Raw genomic sequence first — 8,729 nt, 5'->3', positions numbered from 1 at the left:
AACAGTAAATTTATAAATTCACAGAAATGTAATATGATATAATTATATTTTGATTCAGTTCAATTCAATTGTATTTATGTGGTGCCATTCGTCACCTTACAATGTGCCACATTGCCTACAGTAATAGAGAGAAAACCCCAACAATTAAATGACCCCTCTGAGCAAACACTTGATGACAGCAGGAAAAAAACCCTCCCTCTCAACATGGAGGAAACCTACAGCAGAGCCAGGCTCTGTCAGGGTTATCGACCCAGTGTTATGTGTTTTTTGGTTTTTTGATTTTGGTTTTTTCATTATGTTCTAGTTTTCTTTGTCTAAAGGGTTAAAGGTATTGTAGCGGGTCAGGGGTGTTTTGGGGTTCTGTTATTATAGTTCTGTTTCTGTTGTCATGTTGTTATGGTGATGAGTGACGCGCTCTCTCGGCGACTGTGTTTTCCGGTGAGAGAGCGCCTTTTTTTTTGTTGTTGTTGTTGCCGCGCTGAAGAGGGAGGTAGCGGCAATGTTCTCGGCAGAGAATAATAAACGGGTGCTCCCAAGAAACCTCTGTCTCCTCCGTGTCTGAGCTCGCCACATTGGTGTCAGAAGTGGAATAGCTCACCCTTGCCGGAATGGAGAGAAACATTCGGAGGCTTGAGGAAGCTGTCGAGGAGAGCATCGGCTGCTTGGGAAGCTGACGATTGAGGAGAGAGGAAGCGAGCGGCCCCTGAGGGGTCCCGACGGCGCGAGCGCACCGCGGCGGCGGCCCGTCGCGACAGACGCTAGGGCAATGCGTCATGGGCTGCCTCTGTCGACCGACCGACCGCTGCTACCGGTGCGATGAGCCTGGCCACGTGGCGCGTGACTGCCCAGCACCTGCCCCGAAGACCAGGACTACGCAGCCCCAGGGAAACGGGGAGGAAGCGGTGTAGTGAGGGGACCACCGCTCCAGCTTCCTGCCCCCCTCCAAGGACGATGCACAGTGGTGGGCCGAGTTGGGCACCTCAAGGGACTCTACCTGAGCTGCTGTGTTGAGGACCGGCCATGCCAGGCCCTGGTGGACACGGGGTCCACCATTTCCCTGATACGACCTGGCGTGCTCCCTGGAACGTCCGGGCCATTGGTGAAGGGTTGGTCGCCCACCGACACCCAGCTGATGACAGTGACGGGCGAGAGGGCTGATATGCGGGGGAAGAAACCGTTGCGGATCCGAGTGAAGGATCTGGAGCTGGTGCACGACTTCTGGCTTGCTGACATTCAAGACCAGTGCATCATCGGCCTTGATCTGCTGACCCGCTGGGGGGCCTGCGTCGACACCGCAAAGCGGGCTATCACTCTTGGCACAGAGACTCTTGCCCTCCAGTGCGGTCAAAAGCAGGGAGCGGAGGGGACCAGAGCCAGACGAGACAGGCGTCGGGCAGCTGCTGCTCAGCAGATTTCGGGTGCTGGTGGCTCCGGGTCATCTCTACTCACCTCAGCCCCGGCCTCTCAGCCCGACAAATCTCCCTCGACCGAGACAACCGAGGCTGTTGGTGACCTGTGGCAGCGCAGCAGCGTAGGTGTCAACGTTGACCAGCGCCAGCGGTTGAGGTGCCTCCTGGACGAGAATGTGGACATCTTTGCCGCCAGTGACAAAGACTGCAGGCAGACGGGGCTGGTCCAGCACACCATCGACACCGGCTCTGCTCAACCCATCCGTCTGCGCCCACACTGGCTGCCCCTCTCAAAACGGCAGGTGGCGGAGGAAAAGATCCGTGAGATGGCTGCGGCTGGGGTGATCGAGCCGTCCAACAGCCTATGGGCGGCACCTGTGGTCCTGGTGGGGAAGAAGGATGGCAGCCCGAGGTTCTGTGTGGATTTTCGCCGTCTCAATGCAGTCACCAAGAAGGACTCGTACCCGCTTCCACGGATCGACGAGGCCCTGGATTACGTTACCGGCTCCAGTTGGTTCAGCTCCCTCGACCTACGCAGCGGCTACTGGTAGGTGGAGCTAGTCCCCGAAGCAAGGCCTAAGACTGCATTCACCATTGGACAGGGGCTGTGGCAGTTCAGGGTCATGCCATTTGGGCTCTGCAATGCGCCAGCGACGTTTGAGAGGCTGATGGAGAGGGTGCTCGTGAACATCCCTCGTAGCCGCTGTGTTGTGTACCTGGATGACCTGTTGGTGCACGGTGGCGACTTCGACAGTGCACTGTCTCACCCGAGCGAGGTCTTCAGTGCCATCCGTCGAGCTGGGCTGCAACTAAACCCTGCGAAGTGCCGGCTGTTGGCGAGAGAGACTACGTTCTTGGGCCATGTGATCAGCGCTCAAGGTATCGCCACCGATTCCGCAAAGGTGGCTGCGGTCCGGGACTGGCCGACTCCCTCGAATGTCAAAGAACTGCGGAGCTTCCTGGGCCTAGCCTCCTACTACCGTTGGTTCATCAAGGGGTTTGCGACGATAGCCAGCCCCCTCCACCGCCTGACTGACAAGGGCCAGCCGTTTGGCTGGGGTGATGCCTGCGCTGCGGCTTTTGCACAGCTGAAGGTGGCCCTCACCAGAGCCCCAGTTCTGGCCTACCCCGACGCCTGGAAACCTTTCATTGTGGACACTGACGCTAGTAATGTAGGAGTCGGGGCAGTCCTTTCCCAGCAGGGCAAGGCCGGAGAACGAGTGGTGGCATACTTCAGCCGTGCTCTGGGGCCGAGAGGAACTACTGCGTGACCCGGCGGGAGATGCTGGCCGTAGTGCTAGCGGTGCGCCACTTCCGGCCATACCTGCACGGCTGCCGGTTCCTCCTGCGCACTGACCATGCATCTCTGACCTGGCTCCTGAACTTCAAACACCCAGAAGGTCAGGTGGCCCGCTGGCTGGAGGTCCTTCAGGGCTACGACTTCGAGATCCAGCATCGGGCAGGTCGGCAGCATGGCAATGCTGATGCCCTCTCCAGACGCCCCTGCATCGCCGTCGAGTGCCGCTACTGTCTGCGACAGGAGGAGCGGGCCCAGGAGGCGCTGGGGTGGCTACTGCTCAGGCCACAGCCAGCGGAGGAGGGTGGCTCCCACTGACAGCGCAGCAGCTGAAGCGGGAGCAGGAGGCCAACGCGACGTTGGTTCAGGTGGGGCCTGGCTGGAGGTGGCGCAACGCCCAGACTGGACGGGGGTGTCGGGTCAGGAGCCCGAGGTGAAGGCCTACTACTCCCAGCACAATAACCTGGAGACCCACGACGGCCTCCTGTACCGGAGATGGCGGGCCCCCGGTCAGGGCAGAGATCTCCTGCAGCTGTTGGTGCCCCGGTCGCTGCGGTCGCAGGTGCTTGAGCTTGTCCATGGCTCGGTTGGGGCAGGCCACTATGGGAACGCCAAAACTCTCTGCCGCCTCAGGGGACGGTTCTACTGGCCTGGTTGTTGACGGGATGTGGAACTTCACGTGCACTGCTGTGACACCTGCACGGCGCAGAAGGGCCCCACTCAACGCTCCACTGCCCCCCTTCAGCAATACTTGGTGGGGGCCCCGATGGAGCGAGTGGGAGTGGACGTCCTAGGGCCTTTCCCCGTTACGGAGTCAGGGAACCGGTACGTGCTGGTGGCGATGGACTATTTCACAAAGTGGCCGGAGGCCTACGCGGTGCCGGACCAGAGTGCGACGACGACGGCAGAGAGGCTGGCGGAGGAGATGTTCGCCCGTTTTGGGGTCCCGGCTGAGCTCCACAGTGACCAGGGGCGCAACTTCGAATCGAAGGTCTTCGGGGAGATTTGTCGGCGGCTGGGGGTGGAGAAGACGAGAACCACACCGCTCCACCTGCAAAGCGACGGCTTGGTCGAGCGTTTTAACCGCACACTGGCTACCCAGCTCGCCATTCTCACCAGCCGCCACCAGCGGGATTGGGACCGACATCTGCCCCTGGTCCTTTGGTCGTATTGGACTGCGGTTCAGGAGTCCAGCCAGTGCACGCCTGCCGCTTTGATGTTTGGGTGGGAGCTGTGGACGCCTGTGGATCTGGTGTTTGGGTCTCCCCCCCGAGCCGGAGATTAACGGTGGGCCAGAGATGGACTACTACAGGAGGCTGAGGGAGCAGTGGAGAAGCTCCAGCAGTGATTAACAGCCAATCACTGCATGATTAGAACACTGGCAAACTTTGTAACAGGCCAGAGGTATTAGGTCATCATTAGAAGACCAACGTTAGCGCGTTGACGCTGTGCAGCCCCACGCACGGGGCGATCCGCATTAACTCGCTAACGGAGATTTGCCGCATTAATGCGGTTATGCCGTTAACGTCATTTTAACGAGATTAACGCTGACAGCACTAGTGGATTTACTGTTAAAAAAATACATAAAACTTAGTGAATGTGTGTGTGAATGGGTGAATGACTGGATATGTAAAGCGCTTTGGGGTCCTTAGGGACTAGAAAAGCGCTATATAAATACAGGCCATTTACCATTTACCATTTATTAATTATCATTTCTCTTAATTTATGACTGCCATATCATAAGTATTGCACTGGGTGGTGATCTAATAAATTTGTTAAGCACTGTACTTTAGTATACTGTCATTTTTTAAGAAACAATGAACTGGAGAATATGAGAGATTTGTGAGGATTAAAAAACATTTTCTCAGAAGACCCATTTCTTCTGTTTGTTCTGTGGTCATGATTACTCTGACTAAACAAAAAATGAGTTTAGTTTTAGTTTTACGATTCAAAACTTCATTACTCTATTGTAAAAAAAAAAAAAAAAAAGAGAAAAAAAAGACAATTTATGACCTTTTGGCTCCAGCAAGGCATCAGATACGAATGACCCACATGTTAAAACACCTTAGAAAACTGACCAACAGGGGTGACGAAGCCTGAGACAAGACCACAGAGAGCAAACATTGCATCCAGCTCTCTTTGAAGGAACAAGATAATTCTCTTATGGTTATATCTCAAGTTAATCCGCCTTGTGTGTGTGTACTGAGAACTGCCACCTCCATAGTTTGAGCTCCTCAGGTAATTCCAAGCTTTATGTATTAGTTACATGACAGAAAATGTTGACCCCATTCAGCGACATACGTTGGTAACAGGCTTCTGGCGAGATCATAGGACGTAATTTCCGGGAGTATTTTGGGATAGCAGGGTAAAATTGGGCAGTCAGTCAGTGCTTAAAGACAGTCACAGAACAACCTTGGTGTGCACGTAATGACTGAATAATACTGTGACTGCATAGCATTCTTAGTCATATATATAATGGAATCACTGAATTCATGCACGTACGCTCTGGCACACTTAATTACACGAGCTAGCTGAAAGGTCATGACTATGAAGCTCTTATATGTTGATGTCATTTGTCAGGCTCGATTTAAAAGACAAAAAACATGCCTCACACTGTAAGTAGGTCAGTGTGCTACAGAACATGCAACAGGCTAGCAGTGGAGAAGCTCCAGCAGTGATTAACAGCCAATCACTGCATGATTAGAAAACTGGCAAACTTTGTAACAGGCCAGAGGTATTAGGTCATCATTAGAAGACCATCTGTGGGGAGTTCATCACAGATCTGCTGGGCTGTTTTAATTTTATTTAATCAATTCAAATCAAAGCTTAAAATTTCTTGAATGGGCTGAAGGTTGGCGCAATAAGCAGATGGATGCAGTGAGTCAGAAAATCAGCTGACCTCGCAGTGCAAGTGTTGTCATTCTTTAACCGCCACCGCGCCGTGCTGCGTGTAACAGAGAAATCACATGGACAAAAGGAATTGTGAAATAAATATCTTTATGCTAACAGATCTGTGAAGGCTCTCCGTCATCCAGGTCATGCAAACATAGCTATGCCCCAGCTTTTCTAAAATGCATTGCTGCCGTCTTAAAATGGTATATTTTCTCAGTTTAAGCCTTTTGTATGTTTTCTATTTTCTATTGTGAATCAGTTTCTACTGTGGGTTCGTGAGATTTGCACATCATTATATCCTCTTTTGTTTACATTTTACACAGTTTCCCTACTTTTACAGATTTAGGGTTGTACTTTAAGTAAAAGTCCGTCTTCAGGTCTATGCTCAAAATTCAACTCAATCCATCCAACAACTTTTTTCCTCCTTGGTACTGTTGCAATCATGACTACAGCGATTTTGCACTTTCATCCTTAAACTACACCATCTAGCACAGGGGTAGGCAACTCCAGGCTTCTAGTGACAGTGTCCTGCAGGTTTTAGATGTGTCCTTGATCCAAAACAGCTGATTTAAATGGCTAAATGACCTCCTCAGTATGTCTTGAAGTTCTCCAGAGGCTTGGTAATGAACTAATCATTTGATTCAGGTGTGTTGACCCAGGGTGAGATCTAAAACCTGCAGGACACCGGCCCTTGAGGCCTGGGTTTGGACGCCACTGTATGGCACTGAAAAATGTAAAGGAGCTTTCAGAAGCCTTCTGAGTTGACTTTTGACTTTGGACAGATCAAATTCTGAAATATATGTGGTAGTAAATGAGATGATCATCATCTAAATATGTCTTGATATACTGAAATCTGCATTCTACATCCTTTAGTGTTTAAGTGATTTACGTCATAAGAAGCAAGCAGTGATTAGTCAGTGTGCAGCAGCTGTGTTAATCAGCCCTCCCTGACACAGCTTCCCAAACCTTTCTGCCCCACCTGTTTTTCTGCGACTGAGCAGAAACAATCACCAGATACCGCCGTCATCGCTGTCATCGCCTCGCTTTAATGAGATGTCTGGATCGTGTCCACGTTCAGCTAATCCTGGTTAAGAAGTGATATTACCAAACCAATAAATCAATTATTGACTGAGCTAGACGGTTGATAGAAACACTCAACTTTGCTATGACAAACAATTACGCTGTAACTTCCCTATAAGTGTGGTCTCTATTGTTTGGAACATCATTATAAGCCACCACAGGGCCATATGCTCAAAGGCTCTGCCCTGATTCCTTGGCCCAGATGGCCAGCGTCCACTGGCTCTGTCTCTGCCAAGGCAGTGTTGGTGACTCACTGGCATTTAGGGAGTCAAACAGTCAAACCTTCTGAGGTGATAAACATGCCGTTGTTGGACTGACATCACTGACATGGAAGCATCTTAATCACAGGTTTCATATATGTGGAATGGAAGATATGAAAATGGAGTTTTGTCATGGTGTGATTTCGACTAAGTCTGAGGGTTTTCTAAAGGATTAAGAGACGTTTCTTAGAGAAACCCTTTCATTACATTTTATTATATTACTGATTCTGACACTCTATCCAAAAATAACTCCAATAAGCAATGGCTTGAATTTCACATATAAAAAAGGGGCATGTACAAAATACCTACATTAATCTTAGTTGGTGTTTTATATAAGCGAGCATTGAGAGTATGTTGTAGGTCACAGCTTCATCTACCATAGAAATAGTAAATGTTAACGTATGGGCTGCTGAATAATCTCACATGTTGACAAATCACCTATTTTATATTCACAACCACAAAACTCACATTCATTAACCATATGAAGTCATTCATTAATGGTAACAGCAGGACTCGGAAGCTTCGGGGTGAGGAATTTCTCAGAAATTTCTCACCAGGCATCCTTTGAAGCCCATAGTCAATTGTTATTCATCACATAGAAAGTCAGCAGCTCTGAGCTTCTAAGAGCCAGGAGGGCAGTTGCTGGGGGCCTGGGTTATGTGCAAACTTTAATCTAATGTCCACAAGTACAAATAAGGATCCTGTTTAGAATCATATATTAACGCTTAAGAACAATTGTTGTAACACTATTTGCAGCCAACAGGGAGAAGTCGAGGAATAAATCTGCGTCTATGAATCTATATTTATGCTGGCACAAAGAGCTCTTTGTTTACTGACATAGACAAAGATTTATCAAAGGGGTTTCATGTAGGCTCAGTGAGAGAGGCTCTATGGCAGCTGTAACAGGTGGAGTGGTAGGGATTTGTAACATGAGGGATGTCCAGGGGACACGCAGTGTTACAGGTATGAACAAATAACCCCAAAAGGAACTAGAAGCCTGATGTTAAGTGATGAAGTGCAGGCTGGTGCCAGTGAATAGACACACCCCTGAGATTTCTATTCAAATGCAGAGAAACCTGTTCAAACCCACACATTTGGCAAGACAGGAAGAGAGAAGAAAAGAGAGAAAGCGGAGAGTTGGAATTGAAGATGTGAAGAAAGTGACTAAATGTCAAATGAACATTTCTAAATGTCACAGTTAAAATGATAAAGATTAAAAATGTAAAACCTTTGTTTGGCTAAAAATGGTTTATGGACTTAAAAATTAAAACAGTAAGCTTGAAAAATCCTAAAATGCTCCATAGATTGGGAACTGGAGACCTTTGGATGTATTTTTCTTTTTCATCTTGTCAGCTATTCTGTTTCTTCCTTGCTGCTTAATTTCTGTGACAGACTGATGAGTAAGTATTAGTTTCGTCTCCAGTGACCTTAATAATATGCCATTAGTGTAGTGGGCAGCAAAGGAAAACTCACTAGCAAATCAAGATGTTTCACTTCCAGCACAATAAAATATATTGGCAAGCTCCTCCTGGCATGCTTCTGCAACCTTCTACATCAAATCTGTGCCTTCTGCATGAATTCAACAGCCTGGAATCAGTTTCCACATTCATCTGCACACAACAGCATTACACCTGCTGAGATGTTTCGATCAGTTATATCTGCCGGTTGTCCCGTATTACTCCTGCTTTGCTTCTTTGTTTTCTTTATGTAAGTTTTCATCTACATGCTACGTTTTGTCAGAGTGTGGTTACACAATAATGTAGGTCATGTTACTCACTTAAGATTTCTATT

The sequence above is a fragment of the Oreochromis niloticus genome, linkage group LG15, assembly GCF_001858045.2.
Source record: "Oreochromis niloticus isolate F11D_XX linkage group LG15, O_niloticus_UMD_NMBU, whole genome shotgun sequence".
NCBI classification, from domain to species: Eukaryota; Metazoa; Chordata; class Actinopteri; order Cichliformes; family Cichlidae; genus Oreochromis; species Oreochromis niloticus.
This window is presented reverse-complemented; position numbering follows the sequence as displayed.